Genomic DNA, 17,113 nt, shown 5'->3' with positions numbered 1-17,113 from the left:
TGCAATTGCTTTGTGTTGAGGAGACACCAGTCTCTTGTTCTCTCTGACTTCATCCTATTTCTCACAGCTAAATTTCTCCTTGGACTGGTTTTGCCTACCCCATTCAGAATCTTTATAATTTTGATTTATTCAGTCAGGAGGGAAATCGTTTACTTCCTGTGTTATCAGATTTTTTTTTAAATACTCTGCACAGTTTTCAGCTGTCTGTTCAGTAGCAATTAAGCAAATTGGAAGTACGGTCTCCCAAGCAGCATCTAAAAAAATGACTGTGGTTAATAAATGGGCAGGCATGTGACATTCCCTTTTAAGTAGGGTGCTTCTTTGTGAGGTCTCTCTAATGAGCTGGAACACCACTTGATTACCAAATCCATTCATTGTTTCTATAGATCAGTTTAGGATGCTAACACAACAAATGTATGTAGCATTGCATCTCTCAGATTACACTGATTCCTCACTTTCATACTTGATAAGCAAAGTTTCATCTCCTAAACTGCAGTAAATCAAATCTGCCTTGAAATCCACCAATGGATGGTGTATGAAAATATAATAGCTATTAGAATCAATATATTTTTTTAAAACCCAGGAAAATATGCTGACATGATCAATGTAAATAAGCTTCGTCTAAGAAGGCCTTGCTCATTGCACAATAATTCCTGACTTCAAAATGTAGCATTTTACCTTTAAGTCTGGTGCTTTCAACTCTGCAGGAGAAATCCAGACAACGCTGTTTCACAGAAGCCTTTGTGATGCGTGACAGGCTGTATTAAAGGTTTACTGTTTAGAGCTTTTATAATATGAAATTCACAGTTTATGGTAATCTTCAAATAAAGTGTGAAAGCCCATAAAATATATTTCTTTTGCCTGCGTAGGATGCAAAGAACAGGCATACTTTCTCACCTTGGTTACCTGAATCTTGAAGTGGAACTTGCTCTCAGATTGGGTCAGTGGCTCTTTGCACTCGCTCTAGGGCTTACCGTTATCCTGTAAGCAGTGGTTTGTGGAGCACCATGGTACTTGGCTTCTACAAATATGTTTGGAGGATTCAGAACCTAGTGATTATTTTCACAAGATTTGTTTATACTTTCACAGCTTCTTTTATTTCCATTCACTGCTTGGTAAAAATTTAGCTTGATGCATGGATCAAAATGCCATAGAGCTTTTTTTTTTTTTTATTGAAGTAATGTTGACACACAAAGTTACATTAGTTTCAGGTGTACAGCACAGTGATTGGACAACTCTATACATTATGCTGTGTTCACGACAAGTGTAGCTCGTACCTGTCACCATATGTCATTATTACAGTATTATTGACTGCATTCCCTACACTGTACCTTTCATCCCCATGACTTATACATCCCCATAACTCAAAGCCTGTTCCTCCCATTCCCTTCGCCCATTTTGCTCTTCCCCCCACCTCCCTTCTGGCAGCCACCAGTTTATTGTCTGTATTTGAGGGTTTGTATCTGTTTTGTTTGTTTGTTTGTTCATTTGTTTTGTTTTTAGATTCCGCATATGAGTGAAATCATATGGTATTTGTCTCTCTGTGTCTGGCTTATTTCCTTTAGCATAATGTACTCTAGGTCCATCCATGTAGTTACAAATGGTAAGATTGCATTCTTTTTTATGGCTTAGTAATATTTCAGATTACCAAATCTTTATCCATTCATCTATCAGTGGACACTTAGGTTGCTTCCATATCTTGGCTATTGTAAATAATGCTGTGAACACAGAGCAATTTTTAAAGATGGGTGTGTTTAGAATGTATGGGATATCATGCCCTTTGAAAACTGGAAAACTAAGAACTTCAACTTGTGAAATAATTTTTAGTCACATTTGAGTATGCTGAATCAACAATGCCCCCCACCCCCCCACCCCACTGCAAGACGATGCACTGAAGGATATTTTAGGGAAAGGGGCACAGAAACATAATTAAGGAGGAAGTTGTGTCACCTGCTCTAAAACTTCCCTATATTTTAGGTAGATAAGTGTTTGTAAAATTAAAAAAAAAAACCTTAACTGAACATTTTATGCAGAGTACAACTTCTCATTTTACATGAATATTCTAGATGATCCACATATAAAACTCCTTGGCTGTCCTAGTGGTTGCTTGTCTTAACAAAAATCATTTTGTTTTCAAAATTTACGATCAGGTGCTGAGGCTGATCAGATTGAACAACACCATATCATAAACTCAAAGCCAATTTTGTCTAAGAATGCACACTAGCAGTTAAAAAGGCATTTTCCCTTACATTCCATTGCTTTTAAGGCAGGGGCTTCCCACTTCAGGGTATAGAAATCACTTGGGGAGACCACACCCCTGGAGAACCAGATTTAGATCCAGTTGATCTGCAGTAGATTCAGGAATCTGCATTAGATCATGCCCCCTCCCTCCCCTCCATGCTGTTCTGATGCAGCTAATTCCCAGGAAGAGCCTCAGAGCACACTGTGAGGAATGTAGTTTTAACAGGTCAGTACTCCAGCTTTTTATAAAGACCTTGAACCTTACCTGTTTGCTGGAAGATATCAGAACCTCAAAGGTTTCAGTTAATTTTTATGGATTACGTGGCCAAAACCCATTGAATATTGTCTTTCCTTTTCATCATAGTTCAATTTTGTGTTTGTTTGTAACAGTCAAGAAAGGGTAGTCTAACCTGTGTATTTTTCTTTGAAAGATTTCTGAAGACAGCCATCTTCTCTAATTTTTAGTTAAATGAACCTGCTTTTGAGGGGTTAAATGATCTGTTTTCTGGGTTTAGGTGATTTCTTGCAGTGATCCTTATCAGATCAAAAGTATGTGAACATCCTGACTTTTCATTATTTAATCTCATGAAAGGAAAAATAACCCCTTTAAGACTTATTTAGCATTAGATATAACTTGATGTTTCTACTCCATTAAGGGAAACTATTTTCTTCACATGTTTCAATCTGAAATAAAGTGACAAGGTTGGAGATCAGTTATGTTAAATCTGCATTTGTCACATGGTCCCTTGCCTTGCTATTTTCATGGTCAGTCAGTGAGGTAGCCTTTATTTCCTTCAATGTCCATGGGCAACATTGGATTGTTGGAAGCCCAAATTTATTAACTGGAAGGTAGAAATTAGAGTAGTGATTGATAGATGATCCTGACTCATGTCCACAGATAATGTAGAGTGCATTGTGGCTTGTTATTCCTGATAGAACTCCTGACTCTAAATGGACAATATACTCATGGTATTACCCTGTGTTTCTCTACAGCTTTATACAGGTCAACGTGAAGAGCATGTTAGAATAGGTATAAATTGCTCTGTTTATTCAAGTCCATGGACATTTACAGTTCTTCATGTTAGCTGAAGAGTGCCCATTGTATCTTTCCTATAATACTTTTGGGTCAAGACTACCCTTGGAGAACTTTTCTTTCAAAATAATCTTGCTGGCTAATTATATTCTTCTAAGGAGATTTTAGATTGGGGCCGGCAGGACACTTTAAGGGAGAGGTTGATGATGAATCCATTGTGTACCCTTTCTCCTCCCAATCCAAGGACAGTCAACCTGGCTTCTCTAGTTCTAGCCCCAGGCATACCAATATGCATCTCCAAATCCCAAAGTGCAGTTTATCTTCATAGTGGAAACTGGGCAAGGCATGAATCTGAAAAGGAATATGATGCTTATTTTCTCAAGTGCTTCCCCAAAGAAGGTATGCCTAAACCTTCATTTCCTTCTGAGTTGTTCCAACTCTTTGAACGTCTGTGAAAAAGGAAACTCTATATTGTTGGAGAGAAAAGACTACAGGAGAAGGGAATGTAAGAATTGGAGAGATCAGCAGATCTGCCTTTTTAAGGCTGGTGGTTTATTTACTTCTCTAGTTTTGTGCTTGAAGTGATTTGGGAGAAAGGTGTTGGTAAATAATAGCATCAATCAGAAGGGGTTTTTCATTCAGCAGCTCAGGAAAAAGCAGAGAGGTTAAAAGCTAAGTTGGCCTACATTCACGGTAGCAAGATCAAATCCTCCTATACCACCATGGATTTAGAGTCAGAAGTGAGGCCAAGGCTGGTCTTATGGGAACGGTGCCCTGGGGCAGGTCAATTTATTTTGGCAAGCCTTACTTTCCTATCTCTAGGAATGTACTAGCATGATCTCTCAGTGTACTTCACCTAAAAAATCCTAAGATTTTAAATAGGGACCGATTGTGTTTTTTCGACTTGGGCGCTTGGTATATGCTTCTCCAGGATAGATGCTTGCTTGCATGTTTCCTCTGAGAACCGAGGGCCAGCCCTAAAGCGAGGTATATGTGTAAGCTTCAGGTGGTTCAGGAGACAGGAAATCTCATGCAGGTTTAATGGATGAGTACTTACATATATTTTCTGGGGATCACAGGGGGTTTTGTGGGTTTTTTTGTTTTTGTCTTAATCAGATTCTCAAAGGAGTTTATGACCCCAAACATTTGCCCTAAGGAAGGGAAGTGTAAGAGAAATTGTACTTCTACAGGTCTGGAGAGAAACTTGCAAATGGGCTGGAGGGAGCTGTAGGAAGCTCACACTTCCCACGTTGTTTCTGGGATACACCAATGTTGAAAATAAGGACTTTTGGGCATATTATTATTACAATGAGATTTCTAAAAATATATTGCGCTGGAAAGTAAGAAAGTGTTCAAAACAAAACAAACAAAAATAAAACATGTCACTACAACCTATTTTGATATATTATAATCTCATTTTAAAGATGGGGAAACCAGTTCAAAGAAGTTATTGGAAATTATAGAGAAATACCAGAGGTGGGATACAACATATTCTGATTTCAAAGCCCGCATTATTTCAACAGTCTGTGGCTGATGCTGAGGCAATTTCCACTTGCAAGCTTGCCAGAAATTTTACATTAAAAAAATAAAGTCCTGTAGATATAGCTCCAAAGTTTTGTTCTCAACATTTTATTACATTATTTCTCATAGCACCCTTAAGAAGATAGAAGAGTAAACACCGACTTCTATGTTTTGCAGATGAAAAGTCAGGGCTTTAAGATTTTTCTTCTTTTCACATGAAGAATTCAATAGAATCTGGGAGAAAATCCACCTTAAGCCAGGCTAACTTTTATTATTTGCTCCAATATGCAATACTCTGTGATAGATGTTACGGGCAATACAATGATGAATGCATTAAGACTATTGCTCTCAAGGGTTGGCTATGCATTTTCTATGCCGTCTTTTCTTCTAAACCTAAATTAGGCAATGTATCCCTCATATAGACATTTCATGCTTAAAGTTTAATATTATCAGAGAATGATCATATTTTTACAACCAAATATTGGACCAAAGAGAACTGGGAAGTTTTTCAGTTTTACAAAAGATAAACAAATCCAATTTATACAGTGAACAAATTAGCTTCATTAAAAATAAAATTAAATTGCATAAATCTGGATTTTCTGCAATTGCATACATTCATTTGCATACATGTATAAATTCAATTAAAGTATACATGTATATAAAATATGCAAGTATGGCAGTGCCAGACTGCATATGAGGACACTGTGCAGAACCATAATACTGCAAGCATGTGAATATGGGTGTTTTGCAAAAGGGAGGGAACATGGAAGCCCAAGCTGACAATAAGTCACATGTTTATTAGGTATTTATTATTGTGTAACAAATTACCCTAAAACGTAATGCCTTAAAACAATTAACATCTCCCCATTTCTGTGGCTAAGGAATTTGGGTGCCTCCAGCTCAAGGCTAGAAAGGTGTCAGCTGGGGCTATAGTCTTATCTGAATTCACTTAATTGACCTAACTCACAACTTAACTCACAGAAGATTTACTTCCAAGCTCACTTGGTTGTTGACAAAATTCAGTTCCTCACTGGTTATTGGATGGATGAGGTCTTCAGGTCCTCACTGGCAGTTGAACAGAGGCCTCCCTTAGTTCCTTGTCACATGGGTCTATCCACAGGGAAACTCACAGCGTGGTAGTTGAATTTCCTCAGAGCACAAGAGCAAGTGAATGCCCAAGGAACTCAGTGTTTTTTTTTTTTTTTTTTTTTTTTTAATATTTATTTATTTTTGAGAGAGAGAGAGAGAGAGAGGGTAATAGTGGAGTAAGGGCAGAGAGCGAGGGAGACATAGAATCTGAAGCAGGCTCCAGGCTCTGAGCTGTCAGCACAGAGCCCGACATGGGGCTCAAACTCGCAAGCTGTGAGATCATGACCTGAGCCGAAGTCGGAAGCTCAACCGACTGAGCCACTCAGGCGCCCTGGAACTCAGTCTTTTTTTAACTTATTCCTGGAAGTGACATCCCTTCACTTTTGCCATATTCTTTAGTAAAATTTGGTCTCCACAACCAACACACGCTCAAGGGAAGGAGCTACACGGGGCATGCATCATAGGTGGTGGGAATCTTGGGGGGTCAGGTTAGAGTCGATCCTAGTGACATAGTTTTTATGAGGCAATACTGAGAAACTCTGAAAGAAAGTCATCTTGTCCTGGCCCAGGGGTAGCTGAGGTTAGGGGGCAGATTTGGCTCGATGGGCCCAGCTGATGGGTTGTTTTCCAGATGTCTGGGTGGGATATGGGGAGTAATGCCTCTTGTCTGCAGTTGCAGTAAACAGAGTGGCGGATATATAAGAGGCTGGATAACTGTTTACCAAACTCATTTTCTCTTTGTGGACACACATCCTAGTCCATATTTGCAAGCATTCTTTGCAGGTATGTGTGGACATGTTGCTGAGTTCCAATAAATAAATAAACAAACCACATAGAAGTTACGTGAACCACATTAAAAAACAAACAAACAAACAAACTCCCATGCATAATCCTCCGTGTTCTTTTCCACTTCAGGCTGGATGGGACAGAGAAAACTCAAGGGGGCTTTGTGAGGCCCATGTTGAATGTGGCAGAGCTCAGGATGAAGGGAACCTTAGTATCCGAATACATGACTGGAGGAAGCCACCCACTGACAGAGAACATTCATTTGAGCATTATGTGAAAAAGAAACTTCTACTGAATTAGACTACCAAGGATATAGAGTTCGCTGATTATAGAAGCAAACATTATTGTAACAACTACAAGAGTCAGATATCTGGAGTAGCAACCCTGAACCAGTGAAGCTCCAACAATGCAAAGACAGATCAGAAATGTTAAGATCAGAGTTTAATTATTCTTTCATCCAAATTACCCATAACAGTTCTCAGCACAAGGTAGGCTCTAGGTAATTTTGGTTAAATTATAGATGCTGACCCAAGTTAAATATAAGGGGAACTGGAGTATGTGAGGTTTAAGAGCTTGCAGAAGGAGTTTCAGCTTAGAGGAATATCCTAAATAAAATTTCAGATGGTAGTATTCTTTGTAGTTTCGTTTTACCGTTGCTAATGAGTTGCTTTCAATCTCCATTGTGGAATTCTGGAACTAATTAAACAGGTCAGAAAATGAAAGGCCCAAGTTAGAAGCTTTAGAGTCAAGTAGTAGATTTAAGAACAAGGAGATTAGAGGCATTGACAACAACAATAAATTCAGTTTACTAAATACTTACCTTTCATCCAGCTTTTATTTTTGACCCAGGTATATTACAGCTCCCCTTTTCCCCAAAGCGTATTAAAGTCTTTTAATTCCTTTATAGATTTACACAATATCTTGCAAACTGGTTCTGTAGGGTGAATTTGTTCTGTCCTATTTCTGCTTAACAGGCATGTATGGAAGACCCACTATGTGCCAGACATTGTATCACATGCTGAGAATACTGAGATGGAGAAGATGTGGGCCATGTCTCTGAGGCTTTCAGTCTGGCAAATTTAAGGAAAACAAAGGTTATCTTTGTAACATGCTTTAATGGGCAATGTCTAAAGCACTAGCATTAATAGGCTAATACTTGCAAAGAAAATATAAATAGAATGCCACAAATTCACGTTAGTACCCACATAATTTTCTTCTTCATTACTGCAGCCCTTGTTCCCAAACTCTGCACACTCACAGGCACGAGATACTTCTTTTTACATTATTTTCCAGCATATTTTCTTATACATCGTTCCATTTGGCTTGTTGCTAAAAAAGAAAGAGAATAATACATGCCACATGCAGCAAGCCTTTCTCTGTTGTTTGGGTAAAATGTTACAACTCTGCAATCAGCAGGATTTTGCTTCCCTTTCTGTGGCAAATGATTAATTGCAAGGGGCAAAACATCTGTCTGGCAGCATGGGGCAGAACAGGGCTACAGGATCTCCGTAGCCTGGAAAAGGGGAAGAGTAGGATGGGGGCACTTAAGAAAGGAAGGCCTCTCTCTGAACTTAAAGAAGTCCTATGGGTTTCCAGAATAGTCAGCATCCTGCTGAGGACCAAGGTTTAATGGAGCAAAGGAAGGTAGGCCCAATCTGAGAATGCTTTTCTATCTTCATGCCAATTCTCAACTTTTTTCTTCAGGTTCCTATTTTCTTTGCCACCTTCTTGCCTGCCCTTAGCTAATAGTTAGTGCCCTGAGCACTTTCCTCAAGCCCAGCACTGGTCTAAGTGTTTTGCTTATTTGCTCATGTAATACTTACTATCTTATTATCTCATGTAATACTCGTAACAACCTCATGGGGAAGGTGCTACTGTTATCTTCACTTTGTCAAAGGAGAAAGTAAGGGGAAGTAAGTCTAACTTGTTGCACATCTAGTAAATGATGTGGCAGTTTGACTCCAGTGACCTGCCTCTTGATAACTTTTCCTTGTAAATATTGTTCCACCCTTTTTCTTAAATTCCTTACTCTCTATTAAAATGGAGAATTAGAATTGCCCCAAATATCCATACTTTCCAAATCACCTGCTTCTTTTGAAAACTTTCTTTTTTTCTTTCTTCAAAAGTAATTGCATTTAATTTAGAAAATACACATAAGCAAAAGAGGGAAACAAAAATAACCCCCGTAGCTTACATCCACTTACATCCATCCTCTCTTACATGTTGTAAGACTTACATATAGTAAATGCTGTTAAACTTTTTCAAGTTTCAGTCAGGCTAATTCAGTTAATGCTGTTTTGATGAATGAGTAGTATAGAACACCTCTAGTGGATAGAGCGCTCCTGCTAGATTACCTGCAGATTTATCCTGGATTTGCTCAAGTAGTTTTGGTTCAGGCCTGCTGATCCAGCATAATTATTAGGAGCATCCTTTTCCACTATCTAAATTTTTCCAGTTTAGATGATAAATCATATGATTATTTTGTTCATAGGCCACTGGCTAGCCAATAGAGGACTGTCAACTTAAATTAGTCAGTAATAGATCCAAGCAATAGAAAGATAAGTGAAACTCCCACAGTAAGATTCTCTTGATTAGATTGATAACAAGGAGACAATTAATTTTAAAAGTTCTACCTGAATAACATGATTAGTAGAATAGAATTAACCGTTATCCTGAGAGAAAATAGGAACGGAATATGGAAATGCACTTGGTTTTCAAGTGTAATAATATGTTTTTCAGAAGGATCACATGCTGGAACAAAAATGTACCCAAGCGATTTTTAAAAACCGATATACTACCCATTATATTTTAAGCCACAATGCATTAAAAATAGAAACAAATAATGAGAATGGAATTAAAATGTGCCAAATGCATGAAAACTTAAGAAAAAGTGTTTTTTAAAAGTGCCTAGGTCAGGGAAGAAATCCAGAATGTAATAACAAGAAAATGCAGTGAAAATACAAATACAATATATACATAAAAAGTATGGAATGCTGCCAAAATAGCACTTAGGAGAAAATTTATCACTCAAATTCTTGTGTTTGTATGGGAGAAAAGGGAAAAACAATGAATTAAGCCTTTGCCTAAAGTATTTAGGAACAGAATAAAGCAGCATGCCAAAAAGAAAGAAATATATAGAAAAAAATAAAGTGATAAAAATAAAAATATTTGGTAACAATTATGGAAAAAAGATTCAATTCACAATAAAGCAAGCATTAAAATACTTAGAAAATAAATTCAAGAGCTGAAAACGATGCATAAAATTACCAAGGTTTATTGGGAGAATACTGAAATAAATGGAAAAGCAAACTGTATTTCTGTATATGAAGATGATAATGTTCTAAATATGTCAGATGTTCCAACTTTCATTACAGCTTTGATATCGTCTTAGTGAAAGCATCAACATGATTTTCTTTATAAACTGACAAAAAAATTTCTACAAATGCATCTGGGAGCATAAGTAGGCTAGAATATCAAAGAGTTTTATGAAAAAGAGAATTGAGAATTATTAACTCCCATGTGTTAAAATCCGGAGTCAACTGATAAAAATAAAGATGAGGTTTCTTTTTTATGGAAATAAACTAAAATAACCAAATAAACTTTGGATACATAAGAATTTTTAAGTGCTAAAATTTATGTTACAGGGAAGAGGAAAAAATGACTATTGACTAGAGCTTCAGAGGGGTCACTTGGTAAGCAGAGTAGTTACAGAAAATACTAACATGAAAAAACAACCACAGACTAAATCATAATTTTAAGCTTCTGTGCAAAGAAGATGGCAACTAAGTTAGAAGCATACATGCAGAAGCAGTTTCAGAAAAAGAGAAAAAATTAAATCAGTATTATGCAAAGTGTTCATTTAATATTTCCAGAAAACTTTCAACAATATGGCAAATTATTATAAGATATTATAAAATAGTTACTTAGTTCAACAGACATTTATTGAACACCTAGGTTCTCAGGACACTCATACAAATATTATCACTGCCCTCAAGGAGCTTGCAGCTGCTAACCCCATAAGCATATGGCAATTAAATGCAAATCAGAAGACTATTAAACCATTTTATACCTCCTTAACTGGTACAATTACAACTAAGTATAAAGTCTTAGCATAGATGGTTTTTAAAAACGAATTCATTCACCTTGCAGGTATTGATTCTCAAAATCCATGTATATTTTGTACCTTCAGAATTTCGTCATAATTCAGGTGAATCTTGAACTATTCATAAATTTACATTAGCAAGAGGAAGCGTCACTTATCACATCCAGAAATAGCTACAGTTAATATTTTAATGTACATTCTTGTCAGCTTTTTTCTATGAATAATTATTTGTTTGCCAAAAAAAGATGATACAAAATATTGTTTGCAGTCTTTTAGCATTTGTATAGCATAAATATTTTCTTTAAAAAAATTTTTTTAATGTTTATTTTAATTTTTGAGACAGAGAGAGACAGAGCATGAATGGGGGAGGGTCAGAGAGAAAGGGAGACACAGAATCTGAAACAGGCTCCAGGCTCTGAGCTGTCAGCACGGAGCCCGACGCGGGGCTCGAACTCACGGACCGTGAGATCATGACCTGAGCCAAAGTCGGACGCTTAGCCGACTGAGCCACCCAGGCGCCCCAAATATTTTTGATATTAACAGTATACTTCCAAATTATAATTTTCATTTATTTCATCAAATTCCATTATCAAGATATATCATAATGTATTTGACTTTTTCCCTTTTGTTGCCTTTCTTTTTCCAGTTTTTCACTGGTATCTAATCCCTTCATTTAGTAGATACTTATTGCATTACTTGATGTCTTAGGTTCTGTGGACAGAGTGAGGAAAGCAGCAGACGTGGTGCCTTTCCCCACAGGGATTATATTTTGGATTGCTGTGCTGATCATGCTGTCTGCTGGGCTCCAACCTGAAGCATGATGATGCAGAGACCAGACCTCATCCTATTGCCGTCCCTTCTGAAGGGAATGCTGCAACTACCTCCCATAAGTACCTACCATAAAGATTATGCTCCCTAGCTTCACTCTTTCCTGTAGAATAAAAGAAAAGAAATGTTAGGGGCATCCGGCTTGGGCTCACGTCATGATCTCACAGTTCATGGGTCCGAGCCCCGTGTCAGTCTCTGTGCTGACAGCTTGGAGTCTGGAGCCTGCTTTCGATTCTGTGTGTGTCTCTCTCTCTGCCTTCCCCACTCACACTCTGTCTGTCTCTCTTCCTCTCTCTCTCTCTCAAAAATAAATATTAAGAAAAGTTAAAAAAAAAAAGAGAGAGAAAAGAAGTATCTTATCCCACGTTAGACCCATCTGTCTTTTTACTCCAACCTAAGGCTGAAGTCCATAAATTTGGATTGCTTCCTATCTTCAGGAGGCTGCTAAAGCCAAATTCATCTTGCCTAACTTCTTTTTGTCCTGGGTCATCACCCAAAATGTGAATTCTTGCACAAACTGATTAGTATGCGTATTATTTCTCAAATGCTCAGTGGTGTCTTTATTTAACTCAATTTCTAACTCTGTGTATCATCCCCAAGTTTCTCCCAGTGTCCTATGAAATTCTCCATGTTACAAGAAAGCTTACCTATATTCACAAACACTTTTCTTTATTAAATCTTTCTTCTGAGAAAATCACTACTTGTCTCTTATGGCTGCTCATTTTCTCCAATACCCAACTACCTTATAGTTGGAAGATAAATTTGTACTTGTAGGGTTATTGCTATAACTATTTTCCATTTTCTTTTATTTTTGCTCTCCTAGTAGTGGTTCTAAGTTTTAAAATTTGTATACTTGTGTTTGCAAGTATTCTTTCAAAAATGTGCTTTCTGTGTGCATCAGATTTTAATATATTAAAAACTATTAAAGAATGACATCAGTAAGATGGCAGAATAAGAAATTGGAACGATTGTCCCTCCACATAAACACACACAAACAATACTATTTGAGCCAAAATACCTTCTGAGAACTCCAGAGACCAGTTAAGAAATTACAGTTCCCCAGATAAACACAATGAGGAAAAATACCGTGAAACAGGTCAAAAGAGCAGTTTCAGTTTACCTGGGTCAGCCCCTCCCGGAAGTTGGCACAGTTCAGTGCCAAGAGAGATCCAAGTGGCCTGAGATTTCTCCAGGGGGGCAAGCAGTGAGTGAAGCATGCATTCAATATTTTTAGACTTTGGGAATCCTGCCCAAGAAATTTACTTCTGTATAACCTTATAGAGACGGCTGAGGCAGTCAGCATAGTTAGAATGCCTGTGGGCTTCTAAGAACAAAGAAAGATGGGTGGTTCTCAGCAGTCAGCATGGGTCTGTGGGATTGAGAGAAGGTGTACAATTTTGAGATTTCTCTTTTCGGACATGAAAAAAGGTGGAACTTGCACCCACCTCCTGGCACTCCAGCCCAAACAGACCCCAGGGAAAAGAGGTGGGGGTCGCTCAGTAGCCAGTGGTGCAGCCTGTGGTGCTGCAAAATTGAGAGAAGGTGCACAATCCCCAGACATCTCCATCAGAAAGAAGGGAGAGAAGTGGAAGCTGCATCCACCTTTTGGGCCTTTCAGTGTGCTTCCCTACAGAAAAGAGAGCAGTTCGTTTTCATCAAACAGCATGATTCTGTGGGACTAAAAGAAGGCGCACAATCCTGAGATGTTTCCTTTAGAAGGGAAGGAGAGAAGTGGCCACTGCACCAAACGCCATTCAGTGTATTGTCCGGAGGAAAATGTGCAGGTGGCTCTCAGCAGCCACCACAGCTCTGAGAGATAGAGAAAAATGCATACAATCTAGAATCTTCTCCTTAAACAGGAAAGGAAATAGGTGGAGCTTATAGCTAATATCATGATATTTTAGAAGTGGGAGAAAATATTTACACCCTATATATCTGATAAGGAGTTAATATTAATATATAATTAATTAATATATATTTATATATATGTATATACATATACATATAAACTCATACAACTCAATAAGGAAGAAAAACCAAAAAAACTTATTTAAAAAATGGGCAAAGGAACTGAGCAGTTTTCCAAGGAAGACATGCAAATGACCAAGAGGAATATGAAAAGGTATTCAAAATCACGAATATCAGGGAAATGCAAATCAAAACCATATTGAGACATCACCTCATGTCTATTATAATGGCTATTATTAAAAAGTCAAAAGATGACAACTGTTGGTCAGGATGTGGAGAAAGGGGAAGCTTGTGTGTTGTTGTTGGGAATGTAAAGTGGTGTAGTCGCTGTGGAAAACAGTATGGAGATCGTTCAAAAATTAAAAATAAACCCACCATACGACCCAACAATTTCACTTCTGAGTATATATCTGAAGGAAATGAGACCTCTATCTCTTAGAAAGCTACACCCTATGTTCATTGCATTTTTCTCAATAACCAAGACATGGAAACAACCTAAATGTTCAGCAGTGAATGAATTGGTAAAGAAAATGTTGAATTGAATATAAATTGAATATATAAATATATTCCATATGGTCCTACTTATATGTGGAATCTTAAAAAATGAATTCATAGATAACAGAACAGATGTGGTTACTAGGAACGTGGGGTAGGGAGTGGGCAAAATGTGGGAAGGTAATGAAAAGGTACAAAATTCCAGTTATAAGATAAATAAATTCTGCAGATGTAATGTATTAACATAGTGAATAAAGTTAACAGTATTGTATCATGTATTTGAAAGTTGCTAAAAGAGTAAATCTTAAAAGTTCCCGTTAAGAAAGATAAGAGAAAGAAAGAAAGAAAGAAAGAAAGAAAGAGAAAAAGAAAGGAAAGGAAGGGAAGGGAAAGGAAAAGAAGGGAAAAGGAAGGGAAGGGAAGGAAAGGAAAGGAAAGAAAAGGAAAGGAAAGGAACATCAAATGGTGAATTTTCTTGTAGAGTATCTTTGAGGGAGGACTGTACTCTTTACCATCTTATTCATGACTATTCTAGCATTTGTAACAATGCTTTAGCAAAATATTTGAGTTACTACCTCTTAAGAAACTTCCCCATAGCAGTGCTTCTGGCCAATTTCTAGTAAAAATGGCATTCTTGCTTGTCAGAAAACTCTTCCTGTGTGTGTGCGTACATTGAGGCTGGAGATGGGAAGGTGGATATTGGCTAATTTGATTATCTTCCTGTTGATCAGCTTTGGCAAAGCATACTTTAATAATAAGAAATGCAAACTTTTATGTTAACTTGCATATGACTTCCTATTATCCATATATTTATATGCAGGAATCTCAGAAGCCTGGGGTAAGAATGTGTGCCTTCCTGTGCACCCCCAAGTGACAGACATTCCTTAAATGTCTGTGGACCCTGTCCCTTCCTCCTCTGTCTCCTAGTCTTAATCCAACCCATGTCCTACTTGCTAGACTTACTGACCCATCTGCCAAAACAGGACACTAATATAACAATGCTCCGTGCAATTGAATGTGGACACAAATCATTGTAAAATGCAGATTTGGATACAGCAGGTCTTTTGCGGGACCTGAGATTCTGCCTTTCTAACAGCTCCCATATGATACTTCTTGCTCAGGGTCTGTAGATCATACTTTGAGCAGCAAAGCTCTACAGAAAGAGTCAGCAGACTTTCTGTAAAGGGTCAGATCGTAAAATTTAAGGCTTTATGGGCCAAAAGGTCTCCTTCCAATTACTCAGTTCTGCTACTTCAGCATGAAAGTATATGGACAACATGTAAATGAATGGGTGTGCCTTGGTTCCAATAAAACTTACGTACCATGAAATGTGAATTTCATAGAATTTTCACATGTTAGGAAATTTTATTCTTTTGATTTTTTCCTCTACCTTTTAAAAGTGTAAAAACCATTGTTACTCCAGAGCTACACAAAAACTGGTGGTGGGCTGGTACTCCAGTTTGTCAACCTCCAGTCTAAAGCACAGATCTTGAAGGCACGGACTCTAGTGTGGGTTCTTGCTCAGCCTTTTCCTAACTCTTGTTTTTCCCTGACCTCTTTTCTAACTCTTGTCAGCCCCCTGCCCTCTAAGCCACTCCCCCCAAAGCCCCTGCAAAACAGACAGAATACAATAAACAAAACGGCAATAGTAAGTCCTTCCCTATCAATAATTAGACGTAATTGACAAAACATAATGGAGAAAACGCAAGGGAACTGCGGTTTCTGGCTCCGCCACCGGCTTAGAGGGCTCACTCATAGCCACCATGAGCTAGGACTTTGTGCAAAATGCAGCGAATCCCTGTATGGCCTCAAATACATCCGGATGGATGATGGCCCCGACTGTGTGCCCTGCTACGACAACACCTTTGCCGCCGCCTGTGTTGAGTGCCAGCCGCATGTGGGGCACGACTCAAGGGAGGTGTTCTACCAAGACCGCCACATCCAGGTGGGCTGCTGCGGGTGCCAGAGCTTCTCTTGCCAGTACAGTGAGCTGCTGTGCATTGACTGCTGCAGCAGTGCCTTGTCCCGGGAGTTCACCTGCAGGGTACGCCGTCATGCCTGGGTCCCGGAAGCTGGAATGCAGAAGAGGCCAGACAGGGCCCGAGCACTGCTTCTGGTGCAGTGGTTTGTGAGCAGCTGCTGGGCTCCTGTTCCTCTGTGCCTCGCAAGCATGCTCATTGCTGCGTGCCCTGCCAGGAGAACAAGCTTTCTCCTCACCGTACCCTCTGCAACCAGTCATTGACATAGGGTGCATAACATACCATGATCAGCCCTGGCATCAAGAATGCCTGGTCTGCACAGGGTGCCACATGCGCATGGCAGAGCAGCAGTTTGCTTCCAGGGATGATGATCCCTACTGAGTGGCCGGTTTTGGAGAAGTGTTTGCACCCAAGTGCAGCAGCTGCAAATGTAGCATCATAGGACTGGGTGGAGGCAAGTACGTGCCCTTCTAAGACCACCACTGGCACCACAGCTCCATCTCCTGTGCCCTCTGTGCCACCTCCCTGGTGGGCCAAGGATTTGTGGGGGGGCTGGAGACCAAGTGCTGTGTCAGGGGTGTGGCCCGTCAGGCCTTGAACCAGGACTCCTGGGTCCATAGCCTCTTAAACCAGGGCTCCAGGACTAAGGCTCCTTTTCCAAACCACCTTTGGGACCCAGCTGGGGTCCTTCTGGGCTCCAGGATTCAGCCTCCATGCTCCAACATACCCAGACTGGTACTTGTTTACCCAGGACCCCCAAACCTGGGATCTTATGGAGCTTCCATGATTCAAATCCCCACTGCAAGCCTAGACTCCAGAATTTAGCCATCTTCCCTATAGTCTGGGTTCCTAGACCAAAACTTCTTCCCAAATCAGGGCTCTAGACTCAACCTTCCAAACCTGGAATCTGGGACCCAGGCCCTCTTCAATCTCGACTTCTTTCCAGAGACTTTAGTTCTCCCATGGGTGCCTGAGAAGTCCTCAAAAGTGGAGTATATTTAGGCTTGACCCTCCTCACCCCATGCCACCCAACCTCAGGGCTAGGGCTCTCTGGGCAGCAAATCAGGAGTT

The 17,113-nt window shown here is 39.2% G+C and overlaps 1 pseudogene; it reads left to right on the top strand.

The window, feature by feature from the left end:
• The first annotated feature begins 6,038 nt into the window (after positions 1-6,038).
• Positions 6,039-16,662, top strand: LOC125921558 (four and a half LIM domains protein 3-like; annotated as a pseudogene).
• The last annotated feature ends 451 nt before the right edge of the window (positions 16,663-17,113 follow it).

This window comes from Panthera uncia, chromosome C2 (assembly GCF_023721935.1).
Source record: "Panthera uncia isolate 11264 chromosome C2, Puncia_PCG_1.0, whole genome shotgun sequence".
Classification (NCBI taxonomy): Eukaryota; Metazoa; Chordata; class Mammalia; order Carnivora; family Felidae; genus Panthera; species Panthera uncia.
Note: the sequence above shows the minus strand (reverse complement) of the source record. Positions and strands in the feature narration are given on the sequence as shown.